The sequence below is a fragment of the Frieseomelitta varia genome, unplaced genomic scaffold (genome assembly GCF_011392965.1).
Source record: "Frieseomelitta varia isolate USP_RPSP 00005682 unplaced genomic scaffold, Fvar_1.2 scaffold_918, whole genome shotgun sequence".
In the NCBI taxonomy this organism is placed as follows: domain Eukaryota; kingdom Metazoa; phylum Arthropoda; class Insecta; order Hymenoptera; family Apidae; genus Frieseomelitta; species Frieseomelitta varia.
In genome coordinates, this window is record NW_025110721.1 from 116,932 (window position 1) to 131,929 (window position 14,998).

The following is a 14,998-nucleotide window of genomic DNA, read 5'->3' on the forward strand; positions in this document are numbered from 1 at the left end:
TTAAAGTGCCAAAATAAAATATTTTATTTTCAAACTTTATACACATTCCTTAAAGTGAAGTAGATAATATATCTTAAAATAAATAGGATTATTTACTATTTATTATTTAAATAATATTTTACTTAGCTCTTCCATTTAGATACGTGAAGACAAAATTAATTAAATTAATTGAAAACTGTTCTGCAGAAAATGTGCAAAAAATTCGCTCGAAACAGAAATTTTAGAAACTGCAGCCGACCGAGGAAATTTCTCTCGTTCGAAACTCACTTTTCGTGAAAATCAAATTTGAAAATCTCTTCAGTTTGAATTTAGTTTCAATATCGACCGAGTGCCAATAAATTCATTAAGGAAAACGGAACATAAGTGAATATTAAACTACTTTTTGTTAATATTCCACCCAAAGATGAAGAAAAAATTAAGAAAAAGTTAATCGAATAAAAATAAACGTTTTACTAAAAATTTATCTGAGATCGAAAAAATTCATAAATTACAGATCGATGGGAAAAATTCCTTTCATCTCGAGTGAGTCAAAAGTAAAAATCTCTTCGTTTGAATTTGGTTCGATATCGACTGAATAAACTTACTAAAGAAAACAAAACGTAAATGAACATTAAACATATTAAAAACTGCTTCTGTTAATATTCACTTAAGCGTGAAGATGAAATTAAATAAAAGCTAATCAAATAAACACTTGTGACGCCGGATCCGCTTTAAGGCATAATACGTTGACTGACGCTAAAGCCCAAATGCGTTTTCATATATTTCTACAGAAAAAAATATTAACATCTCTGTTGCAAAGCTATATATGATTACAGTTTCTGTTTTCTTGATGTGTTTTTTATTTATTTCGTTTGACCGAATATCGATTCTCATCCGTTCTTGTGAAACTTATCTTTACTTTATTAGAATAATTTATTTTTACTTTATTGATATTACTGTTACGTAGTTTTTTACAATTTGGTAAAACAATGGATACAGAGTGACGAAGAAATATAGTACAGATGATCTGTCGTGCAATGAAAACTTTTCTAACGATGAAAATGAAGACGGTGACGATTCTGAAAATTCTAAAAAATTTATTTATTGAAAGAATTTGTAACAAGATGCAAATCCGATAATTAGTGGTAAATCGGAATTACAAAGCTCGTAAATTAGGTATAAAACTATAAATTACAAAACTCGTAAATTAGGTTTAGGTGTAAATTATAAAACTCGTAAATTAGGTTTGGGTATAAATTACAAAATTCGTAAATTAGGTTTAGGTATAAATTACAAAACTCGTAAATTAGGTTTAGGTATAAATTACAAAACTCGTAAATTAGGTTTAGGTACAAATTACAAAACTCGTAAATTAGGTTTAGTTATATTATTCATATTTATATTAATTATATTTATTTAATTAATATATTTGCATTAATATAAATTATATTAATATTATATTTATATTTATATTAATATAAATTATATTAATATTATATTTATATTATATATTTACATTACTACATTATTATTTCCCCAAAGTAGTCAAAAGACTGGAAAGAAAAGTTTTCCAAAAAAATTCGATCGAAACGAATATTAGCCCCCAATATTAATTTTCAAGCAGAGAGTGTGTAACTTCCAATCTCACCCTGCAGCGAGAGGTGAATTTATAATTGGTATCGAAGTCGTTACACAATTGCTTGGTATTCGTCGACTGTTAAAACCAACACCGACGACAGAACAGTCAGGTAAACAATTTACCGCGATACTGCAATCGTTGTTCGACGATTGATCGAGAAGAAACGCTCGGGATGAATAAATTTCCCACGCGCGTAATTACAGAAATTACATGGCTATTACTCGGCTCCATTATGGCCGATCCGATTCGAGATCTCCGCCAATTAATCGGGTCATCTGTAATTGTCACGTCCAAGGACGCGCCTATACGCGAAGTTGCCATTATTACGTGCGTACAGCATACCTACTTGCGTATACGCGGCGCGCGGATGTCATCGTTGAAACAAAAGCAGCTTCGCAGCTAGATCCGGGACAAAACGACTACGTTCCTCTCTCCCATCTTTAGGAGGAGGAACTGCGTAATCAGGAATCTCTGGGCTGGAACGCGTGTACATGCATGGTGGCTCGTATTCACGGCTCGAATAAAGCCAACGAGTGGTTCGCGTGTACAATGCTGGATAAAGTAAATGTACGGTGCTAGATAAAAACTATTTAATAAATATGCAGAGCGAGGGCACCTAAAACCAGAGGCTGAAATATCTCTGGAACGATTAATTATCTTCAAAATATGTTTTACACAAGAATGAAATATAATAGTTAGTCGACAGAAGCGTTAATCGATGTAATTGGTATTTTTTTTTTTTTTGTTAATGGTTTATTTATAAAATATTTTGTATTGGTATTTTTTTAATACGTTGACTTTTTAATACGTTAGCTCGTCGAATGTCGACTTTGAACAACTATCGCGCTGTATTATTTTAAAGTTTGACGTGGTTTAACATTTTTTTTAATTTTTTTAACGTAAAAATATGCAATGTTACCTGAAAAAGAAATGAAAAAAATTGACTTTCAAATACTTTCTATGCATCGGCGTTGAAACATATCAATTACGTCAATTAATTTCGAAATCGTTCAAGTTTTGTTTAAAAAACTTTTTGTTTCGTTGAAATATTTCTTGATACAATTAGTCGTTTCGAAAATGTTTCAATTTCTAGTTTCAGATGACTCGCCCAAATCGGGATAAAAAGGTATTTGAAATGAAAAATAAAAATATTCGCAGAGATTATTACTTACGAATTGTTGCATAGGTTAATTTTGAATAATTATTAAATATTTGAGATATTTATACTAAATTTCACTAAATTTCAGAATATATTCATTCGTGTGTTTCAATTGAATAATTGAATTACGAAATTATTCAGTATATATAGTTATACGTTATTATTATTAACATTATTATTAACGTTATTATATAAAATTATATAATCAATTATTGATTAATTGATTATTTTTATAATTAATTAATAATTATATATTTGTATATTATTTAAAATTTTTTACGAATTCGATCTCTTCCATGTTTGGAACTTTCTTATTTTCGTCATTATAAGTAGGAGTAATAAATCTCTGTAATTACTTTTGTAGTTTATATCCAGCAAAAATAAAATTCAATAAATATGTCAGAAATGATCCAACGATCCCGCGAAAATTAAATAGCAAACGTGTGTTAATCTAAAATTGAAAATCCACTTAATTCACGAAGATAAAATATTATTTCAAACAACAAATAGCAAATGGTCTATCTCACTTTGAATCGTATGAAAATAGTATATTTTATTCGTTGGGAATGGTTTTTGAAATAACATTTGAAATTATATTTAATTGGAGGATACACTTAGGATAGTGAAACTTTTATTTAAAATATTTATTTTATTTTATTTTCTCTCAGCTGGCAACGATCGAATATTATTTCTGCAATATTTCTCTTCGATATTCTTAATTGTATAAATGTTTCCTCAATTTTTTGGTATTTGTCTTTAGTGGCAAATACAGTTAGTAATTATATTAAACAAACAATATTGAAAGCTTTAGAAGAAGTAACAACTCCAGGTGTACAAACCAATCCTCTTTATTTTTGCAAAGCGACGATGCAAAGACGATGTGATAATTGTTGCAATACTTGAGTGACAATGATTCTCGAATTCAATATATTTTTAAAAAATTATTTCTTTGGAAGTTTTTTACTTTCTCTAACCAAAGTGACGGAAAAGCAAACTTATTTACTTAAAAAAATTAATAAATTAAACACGGAATTATCGAAGTGATCAAAATGACTAATTCATGATTCCTTTTCAGATAAATTACAGATACAGAACAGTGTATTTTTAGAAGTTTAAATGATTTTTTTTATAAAATACACGAATAAAAGTTTGTGTATTCTATTTCACTTTAATACCTCTAATGAAAATTCTATCCTTTAGTCCTTGGTAGTTCCAGTATTAATATTGTTCCTTTCCCTAATTTATTTTTCTCATTTAAACCGAACTGTAAATATTTTACTGATTTGATTTGGCCAAATGAAAATCTTACTTTCTATTTGAAATGGCATTCTGCTTGAATTTGACAAAATTTTGCCCAGCTTCGTGCACCATTGCCGAGGTGTCTTTGTTATCCTTCCCAACCACCGTAACTGCAATCATTCACAAGTGTCCAAATACTCGTGCTCGGTGAATGCACGTTGCACACGCACGTGTACGAACACACACACACACACACACACACACACACACGAGAACTCGATCAAGCGCGTGAAGAGTGAAAGGATCGGATGTGAGAAGCGCGAGAGAGGGTGGAGACAAGCGGGCGCAACAGTCTCTCGCGACTAGATCGGGAGGATGGGTAGATAGGAGAGAGCGACGAGAGAAGTTGGCTGGTCGTAAACGGCAGGAGGGAGAGACAGGTGGCATCAAATTATTGCAAACAATTACGTTTAATGAGAAGGTTAACGCTGCCGGTCGGGGTGGGTGGCGCGAACGTGGATGCAAATGTGCCGACGCCGAGTAATTAGCAAACAGAGCGTAGTCCTCAGCTGGCATCCCTCCTTCGTACCCCATCCTCCTTTTCTCGTCTCTCTCTCTCGTTCAACGGACGCCATCTTCGGCGACGACGTTTCAAAATGTGCAAGGCGAATCGACCGACTTCTCTCCTCTGGCTTCCTTACGCGTGTATCGCGCCTACAGGTGGATATATGGTTCATACGTGTGTGCGTGAACAGGGAATGATGCACGCGACGCCCCTGTCTCACGGGTATTTGTGCAGCCTCCTTCCTTGCATGTCTCTCTTTCTCTCTCTCTCTCTCTCTCCCTACTGTCACGCCAGAGCCCCTTGAGATTCTTTAGGAAATGTCACCTGCAACAACGAACATCCCCCCTTGTCCAAATCTTGATATTTTGGAAGGTATACAGGCTGGATCACTTGGATTTAACCACTTGCGCTGGCAGCTGGTCCGCGGACCGTAACGAGTGACCAAACCATATGTATAATAATTCGAAATTTTCACCGATCGAAAACCAACGACTTTAATTATAAATTATTGTTTTCAGATAAAAGGTTCATATTATAGTGTATGTACATTTTTTGGATTCTACAATTTCCTCGGAAAATGGATTTTTGTCACTCTCAAAATAAATGGTTCGTGTCTTTTCACAAAGATAACTGTGTATTCACTTGTGTATACTTGGAAGTAGTATTGTACAAGGCTCGAGTCATGCATTCATGAGTTCATTAAGATGTGTGAAATTTATTGTTGTGAAAGTTATTTATTACGATAGAGTATATGCCTCTGTACGCAGACACTAATACTCACTATTCAGTCATTGGAATAAATATTTGACTGTCAATTTGTTCAGAGATAAATTCTCAACATTCAAAGACAAGAACTTGAAATAGTTAGAGACAAGAACTTTCCATTCAATTATTCGAAAACAAACTACTTATGTTCCATTCCTTCGTTTAGGCATATTTTCCAAATTTCTTTATATTGTTAATAATAATGACTTCTTATGGATTGTAGGTTAGTGCACAAGTCAATAAATTCTTAGTACACAATTCTTGGTGTATAAATTCTTGGATTCACAAGTCACTTACTCTATATGTAGGTTCAAATAAATTGGTTCAACCAGCACGAGTTCATTCTAATATTGGTCAAATTAGTATTGCACGAAGCTCGAATTTTCGAAGTTTCAAGTTTAAATGCTGAGTTTTCAAGACTATCATTACACGAAGTTTAAGCTTTTAACACCTTGCGCTGGCAGCTGGTCCGCGGACCATAACGAGTGACCGAACCGTGTACAATAATTCGCCACTTTCTGTTTCTTTTGAACACGTCGGTATGATATCACTGGATAGAAATTATTGAGAAGTAATAAATTTATTATTTGTTTTGCCTGGGTTATATTTAAATATACTTGAAACTGAGAAAATATTGCAATTTTCAAGCAAAAAATTCTCAACGTGCGTGGCACGTCATTCCAGCGCAAGGGATTAAATCTAAATAACTCTGTTGCTTTTGGAGACGTGGATGAACTTTGTTAATGAAAGTTATTCCTTACTAAGGGGGCCATGATGTGGCAGTGATGATTTTTTTTTATAGGCATCGTACAAAAGACAGAACCTGAAAGACGAGGACCTGCTACTTTTATTATATAATAAACATATTATTTCTAATTTTAGAATTAATTCATATATTGATCGTATCGTTTCGTTTGTATCATTAGAAATCTGAATGAATTACAATTAACGAATCAATTTGTAAATAGTTTGAAGTTTATGATTCGAGTCGTGAGATCAAAATATATACTACACATTCATCAATATTAATTGCATGCTTATGTTCAAGTCACGAACAGTCATAACTTTTCGAGTATCAACAACAAAAATTTGCGAGAGTGGAAAATATAATTTAATAAATTATATAGCTGTAATATACATAATAGAAATGATATTATAATATAATAATAATATATAACGTGAATATAATATTTAATAAATTTTTTTAATGTTTTGTAATGATAACACTATTCAGATAATGCTATTCAGATTTTTGCTAGAAATTATTATAATATTATCAATATTATAATGTTGTTATAGTTATGATAATATGATTCAGATTTTTGCGATGATTTAGCGATTCAGAATCGCTAAAAATAATCAACTTTTATCGAAAAGTATAAATAAATGTATACTTGCACTTACATACTAAACACAAATAAGTGTGAACCGTAAACGGATGTCACTCGTGTCCAACAGAGGAACTTTGACTACGTGCCGTATCTAATGTGTTCAATTGACTCCTATCGTCAATGTTACTCGTCTTTTTTCGTTTTCCAAGAAGGAAACTATTGACGAGCGAACATTTTTCGCCTGTTCCTGATATCTCGACCTTCGATCTAAATTTGACACCAAATGATTGAGATATCGGTTACAAAAAATCTTTCAGCAAAGCCGACAGTTAGTTTGTGGGATATGGTTTAAAAAAATACGCATCGATTTACGAAAAGTATTAAAAATTGTTAAATCGAGAATTTGTAATATTTTTAATCGAAAATTTTTTATTTCTGTCCTAACAACGAGTTTGAACTTGAACTCTTAATGAATATATTTTCTTTTACATATAGAAATTTATACTTGGCTCAACTTAGAAATTCGTTGTGACGAGCGTGTCATCATTAAATTGTGGATTTTTATGCAAGTTTGTATTTTTGAGAACATAATTGAAAAATCGTTTTGTAAGTATTTGCGAATATTGAAAATATTTTTTACGATTTTTCATATCATGTGCATTCTGTGCAATTTTTTACTTAATTTTTACTTAAATTTAAAATTTCCTACGAACACATGAAAATCCGCAGTTCGCTCGTCACAAGCTTGATACCAAATTCAGATTTTCAAAAAATTAAGGAAAACAGGCGTTTCTTTCCGATCAGTCTTTGCTCGGTTAGATACAAAAAACACCTAAAAATCCTAATCGATATAAAAGTTAATTATTTAGAAATAATAAAAAATCGAGTATGTCAAGAAAATTATTCCACTATTTTTGAAAGAAACGGGAAAATATAAATTCATAAAAATCAAAAACTTTTCCAGATACAGGACTTGAAAAAATTGTTGAAAATAGTTTCCTTCTGCAGCAATACATGTTCAAAAAACAATCGAAAATGTTTAGAAATTTCTAGCGTGTTCCGTGTCTTTTCATAGATAATGATGTAATCTTTCAAAATTTTCGGTTTTGAAATGTAGCAAATGAGAATTTAAAGAATTTAAACAGAGCTTCTATTAATTTTAATATATATTTATTAATATAAAATTATTTTAATATATATATATATTTATTAATATAAAATTATTTTGATATATATATTTATTAATATAAAATTATATATATATTTATATTTATATTTATATTTATATATTTATATATTTCATTTTTTATATATTTATATATTATCATTGGAAAAAAGAGTTTTCAAACTTACGTTACCAATTCTTTTTCGATTCCTTAGATAATAGACAATAATCTACTTTTGACATCTTGCATAATAAGAAACAATTGAAACACTGACTTGATACGAATTGTATTTTTCGAGATGTTCGATCGATCGCCATGGAGAAGCAATATAGTGCGATAAAAGCACAGGTGCGATCAGATTTTCGTGGCGTTTTGAGTCTGGTAGGAAATGTAATAGAGACTTGCTGTGCCGAAAACTCGCGGTAGGAAAGATACGATGATTTACTTTCTGCGGAAGAAAGCCAGACGAAACTGAAACGCGGAACCACTATTCTTAGTACTCGTACTGTAACTTCATTTTTATGTACATTTCAACTATACATATATCGGCCAAATGATTTTTAATTCGATAATTCTGAGATTTAACATCAGTTAGTCTGCGGATTTTTATTCAAATTCAAACTTTCATATTTTGTGCAAATTGAGCTATGGTTTTATAACGTAGAATCGACATCGTATCAATCCTCCCACCATCAGAACAATAATATTTTAGTATAACTGTTTTAGTAGAACTACTTTGTTTCGTGTATTAAATTTTTGTGTTATACGTATTATTATATTGTATGACGTGTTTGTGCAAAAAGAATTCACTAATTTACAAAGATACAAATTTTTATTAAAAAAGTATCGAATTAATACATACATATATATGTGTATATATATATATATATAATATTTTAATTTATTGAATTAATACATATATATATATTTTTTTTAATTTATCGAATTTTTATTTATTAATCTAGCTGGGTCATCTAGCAAATGAGATCTATGATTAAATAACATATCAGAGAAGATATCGCGAGAAGATGTGGCGATTTTTCAAAAAATTATTATATCTAATTTTAAATATAATTCCGTGTTTAATTCCGTAATAAATCAACATTTCATGAGTAACGAAGATATAAATATCTCTCAATTTTCTCATGATGAAAATACAAAATCTTCTTATGTTAAAATATTCAATATAATTAATGAAGAAATTCAACGATTCAGGTTACTTTACCTATTTAAAAAATTGAATTATTTAGCAGCTAAAAAAGAACTCTGAAGTATCGAAAATTTTTTTTATATTCGTTTTTAAGTATCAAAATAAGCAATTTTTTATTGTTTGAAAATTCTGCTATACGATTTTATTTGAAAACAATATCGTGATAGTTATTATGTAGCTTCGAAGCTTAACGATTTTATATTTCACCTTAAATAATTATACTTATTTTATATTTTTTCTTACTATATTTTATATTTTATACTTTATACTTTATACTTACTATATTTTATATTTTATACTTTATATTTATACTTACTATATTTTATATTTTATACTTTATACTTTATACTTTATATTTTATATTTTATATTTTATATTTTATATTTTATCTCTAACAGTATCTCTAAAAATGATCAAATGTGTAACATATTTATGCGACTCGATTTAAATCGCATTGTAATTCATCGTCCGCAAAATTTTTCTCAATACTACTTGGAACTAGTATTTCTCTGCAATACTACTGTTTAACAATTGGAACATTGATAGTCTGCCTGAATCATTTTTATTTCATTCATAATTTTCTTTCTTTTTTCGTAGAAGATTAGTAATTGCATTTTACGACCTGTGTACAATGCTTGAAATTTTTCATTGTAATATTTTGCAGATCCGACATCCGCTGTTGCTTTATTTATGAAAGTTCTCGATTCCACTATTTATAATTCGTATAACAAAAATTAAGTTGAACATTTTGTTCCACACAAATACACGATTGCTCCTTGTATTATAATTTGCCATTTTTTGTCTACTTTGTATTAGATTTATTAGATTTAAAAAATTATATTTTTGGTTTATTCGATATGATTAGATTTCTGTCTACTTTACATCAGATATTGATTCACATACATAGATGGTCTACCAAAAAATAAAAAAGAAAAAGAAAAAGTGACCTGTGTTATTAACAGAAATAAGAAAAAAAATCATCGTATCATACATTCGGTACTCGATGAAAAATTATCGACATTTTAAACTGTTTCAACTTCATGAAATGAAATCGTGTATAAGTCTAGCTAAGTTAGTTAATAAAATCTCTATTATATTAGTCTCGTGTTTCCTTTTCCGAAAATGTTTTTACATCGTGCATCATGACTCTATAAAAATTTCAGTGCCTCCAAAGTGACTGAAAAATGTTTTTCACGATTAAAGTTTTTCTTTTACATTAACTTTTCAAAATTCACTCCACGATCTTTCTTCGCCATTTTATTGAACCTTAAATATCGGAGTTAAACGATAAAAATTCAAGAAATCCAAACATTTTTCCCAATGCTCGAGATTGAGAAAAAAAGAATGGTACAGCAAGTTTTAAGATTGTCGTAAAAAGGAAAGACTTCGATCTTCAAGACCATGGTAAATTCAAACATGAGGAAAATTTTTTAATATTTTCGAAGGTTTTGAATAAAAAAAGTGTCCCTGCTTGCTCTCCTGCTTGCTATATGACGTGAAAATATCTTTGAAAAGAACTGATCTGGAGCTGTCAAAATGGCGACTTCGCGTTTCAAAAGGAGGCCAATTGAATTACACGACTTTTTTTTATGAAATTATAACAGTATTTCATCGAATTTGCGAATATTTTCGTCTACCTTAGTGTGTCATCTGAAATTCAACGGAAACAGAAACAATAATACTGACTATCTTATCTCAATTTTCCCTACAATTTTACTTGTAAATAACGACATACGTGATATACATAACGACACACAGACATACTTAAACTGACAGGTGCCCTGGAAGTACAAAACACTCAATTAGGCACTTCATTCGCTCTCTAAACCTAACCAAAATCCCAACATAATTTCAAAAGACTTAAACGAAATTATTATAATCATAGATATAGATCGATGAACTCACTAACTCCACCATTTCTTGAACAATGAAAATTACGATGCTCAATTAACAACTATTAACCAGTAACTCACTGTAACTATAGGGTGGTCACTCAAAGACTGAATGATATAAAATAAAACTAACTTTTACAAGCAAAATTGTCTTTTAAATTTTTCATTATTCTATTTGGATATATAATTAATGAATTTTTTTCAGTATCTTTCCTATAACCTACAAGAAAAGAAAATACAGAATATTGAAAATGTACAGATTACGACTTTTTCAAGTCTATCACTCTATAGTAACGTAAGTCACGCTCAACCACTTGCGCTGGCAGCTGATTGCGGACCATAACGAGTGACCGAACCGTATACAACAAATCGTCGCTTTCTTTTCGAACTCGTCGGTACGACGTCGATACGATGGATAGAAATTATTATTAAGAAGTAATAAATTTATTATTTGTCCTGCCTGGATTATATTTCAGTATAACTTAAAACTGAGAGAGTATTCGAATTTTGGACAATAAAAAATTCTCGACGCGCGTGGCACGTCGTTCCAGCGCGCAAGAGATTAAAAGTCACTAAAACTAGTCACTGTTGGGACAAGATGCGATACAATTTGAATTGCAAAGGAACATTGAACAAGCTACAACAACGATTAAAACAACGAAACTTGCACCAAGCTTGCACCAAGGTCCTCGATTCTCTTACCCGACTCGGCAAAACACGTTATCGGCCCGTTATATATTTCCTCGAGTCTTGCGCGTATCGATTGCAAGTACGTCGTTAAGGGTTAACGCGACGTCATCGTCGCGAACTGTTGAGCATTTTCGAGAGGAATGTTTTGACATGACAGTTGTCACAGGCAATCGGTGGCCCGTCGGTGAACAGGATTCCCACGTACGTGTGCATAACGTAGTTATAGGGACGGTCCGTCAACAGGATGTCTGCGTGAGGATAGTTGCTGTTACAGTGACAGTTCGTGACGTGACTGCACGGGCGGATCAGAAATCACGTGCAAATCTGCCGTACGAAACATAACACACCCTTTCCAAGTATGTCAGCCTAGTGTTATCGATGCGTTTAAGCAAGTATCATCGCAATAGGTATACACGCTTCGAGAACAAGCCGCCGCCACGGGTGATTCTTGTTATTTAGATCACTACGACGATTCCTGCTGTCCCTCGACGATTTACGAACGGTCGTCATTAATGGTTTGACTACGGCAGACTTTGAGACGTACCAGACGTACCATACGGTAGGAATTCACCGACCTACGCGTCGAAATTTTTCATTTGGCGTGCATTTCTGAGACAGTATATTGAAACAATCGAAACACTGAATTCCACTACAACCAATATTATATATTTATTCGTATTCCGTGTTGAATTGTTAGTGCACGTACTAAAAATTCAACATCAACGTTAAGCTTTTTATAACAATCGTCAAGGAGATTTAGAAATAATCGTTAGGGATATATGTAACAGTCACTAAGGAGATAAACACACAGTCAAGTAATTAAAAAAGAGAGTTTGAGCATAGAGAGTAGTTCAGTTGATTCGTTGTAATTTACATTGTACAAGAATATATATTCTTATTTAATATACGTTCTAAAAATAAAGAACGTGGTTATTCTTTCAGTTTGTAGTACGGTGATTGTACCAAGTTATTAAATAATTACATCGTATCTACAAAATATGAATATATATACCATGAATCATTTCTTGTGTCATGTTTGCTTTTTCTGACCATTTTATTATTCCAATTTTTCATTTTGAGGATGTGAAAAAAATAACTGTAAAATAAATAACTGTAAATGTTTGAATAATATATGACTAACGGAATATGTAATTGTTGAATTAGCATTTACTTACGTCTGGTTCAAATGAGATTTGCTGAAATTATGGTCTCTTAACAAGGTTTTTGAAAACCACGTTTTCATAGTCCCTTTTCGTCTAATCTATACTATATAAGTATAGATTGTACTTGTATAGTATGTATAAGTATGTACTTAAATATACAGTATATATATTTAAGTATATGTACTTAAATATATATTATATATAAGTATGTACTTAAAGGCAGAGTTTTGAATAAGGTGGTTTCTTTTTGAGTTTCAGTTTGCGATTTTGTGACACTCTGCGAGAAAATCGAATGCGCAGTTTCCGAATTCTATCGATCTCACGTCCAATATTTTTAATTAACATTAGTTTTGAATGAAGTACTGTGAGTCATCTTCAGTTTCACTTGTAAAATAAACAGCATTGTCACATGTCCTGCAGCATTTTTTATTTACAATAGTTTTATTGCCGGCTGATATCTCGACGTTTCTTCTCTAATGTGAGATAACGGAACACGATCACGTTCGAAATTGACGTGGAGTCGTGAAAATGTCAAAATTTTTACTCGGATGCGACATCGATCCATTTATCCAATCAGTCCGAAATTTTCCACGTGTCATTGTGACACCTTATTACAGGTTTAGAACATAAGGATCATCCTAGTGTATGTACAATTAGTAAATAAAGATTTTTAGTGATAATATTGAGTAGTAATTGCATTATGTTAGCCTGTATAATCATTTTATATTTTAAAATGTTGTACGAGTTTCCATTCAGTAATTTTGTAATTATTTAACTTCATCTCATATATCTGGAGAAAAAGATACGAAAATTTATTTAAAATATAAATTTGAAATGTAAGAATTATATCCTACTAATTTCTACAATTACAATATTAATTTCGGGTTCTGCAGTCAATTCTCAAATAGATTTAAAAAAAAATTGTTATTCTTAACATTAACTTTCATATTAAGAACTGTTTCTGAGAATAGAAGAATTCGTATTTTTACATTTATTTATTTATGCTATATTTAAATCCTAATACTTGTTCAGCTAATTTATATATTTGTTCATTATATAAAAGAAATTTTCGTTTTTATAAAGAAATTTATTTCATTTATCCAATAAGAAGAATTATTATTACATTTTCGTTATTGGATTTCACTTTTTGCTAGGACTTTATTCAAAAAATTGAACAATTGAATATTATTTTTCAAATAATATAAACTTATTTACTTTAATAAATTTATGGTATTCGTCACACATGTTGTAATCTGTCATCAGTTATCAGTGGATTATAAATCCATGTCTAATTATTATATAATACCTTCTATATAATCTTAATTTTGTTGTTAATAATATTCTTATTAATATAATTCTTATATGAAGAATTGAAGAAACAGCAATAATTAATTTTATATCTAATAGACATTAACATATAATTCTTAAATTAATTATTATTAAATTCATATAAAATTTATTAAATATAAATTTTATTATATATATAATTCGTAATAAACCATATCTTCCTAATTTTAATATAATTGAAGCTGAAATTATTGAACTAAAAAATGAAGCTTCAACATGAGCTTTTAATAATCATCCATGAAATATATATATTGGAATTTTTACTAAAAAAGATAAAATTATATAAACAAATTTTAAATTATTAATATTCATAATGTTTAATATTTCTAAAATATAAAAATTTAATCTGTTAAATAAATTTAATAAATTAAATAATAAATAAAATATTAATTTCATAATGAAACTGCAGAGAAATATTTCATTACGATATTTTAGAATCTTTTTTTTTTTAGTTTTGTTTTTAAAATTGATGTGACTGATCGAAGAGTACTTAGAGAGAATGTAGTCTCCATTGAAGTGACATATATAAAATTGAATTTCATGATAGATACCCACTGGTTTCAACAAAAAAAAAAATTGGCAAGAAAGTATGTAACAGTATTGCGAATATTATGTTGTAAATATAATTATTATTGGTTGGAATATAATTGTTAGAAAATATAATTATACATTTGTTAGAAAATTACAAATAAATTAAACGTGCTTTTTGCGACTTTTATATTCCAGCTGTAAAAGGGTATTTAAATTCCAGGAAATTACACTGCGTGTAACATTTTCCCCGAATTTACATACATCTTTTCATTCTGGATTATGGGTGGTTCATCCACACTGAATATGAGAGATGAAAGCCGGA

General features: G+C 30.1%; 1 long non-coding RNA gene across 1 annotated transcript; it reads right to left on the minus strand.

Annotated features, from left to right (window-relative positions):
- Positions 1–6,203: 6,203 nt before the first annotated feature.
- Positions 6,204–14,527, minus strand: LOC122537579. Its single transcript, XR_006308649.1, has 3 exons — positions 14,214–14,527; positions 11,428–11,433; positions 6,204–6,218 (listed from the first exon to the last, which is right to left on the minus strand). It is a non-coding gene; the product is annotated as an uncharacterized LOC122537579 (long non-coding RNA).
- Between the last annotated feature and the right edge of the window lie 471 nt (positions 14,528–14,998).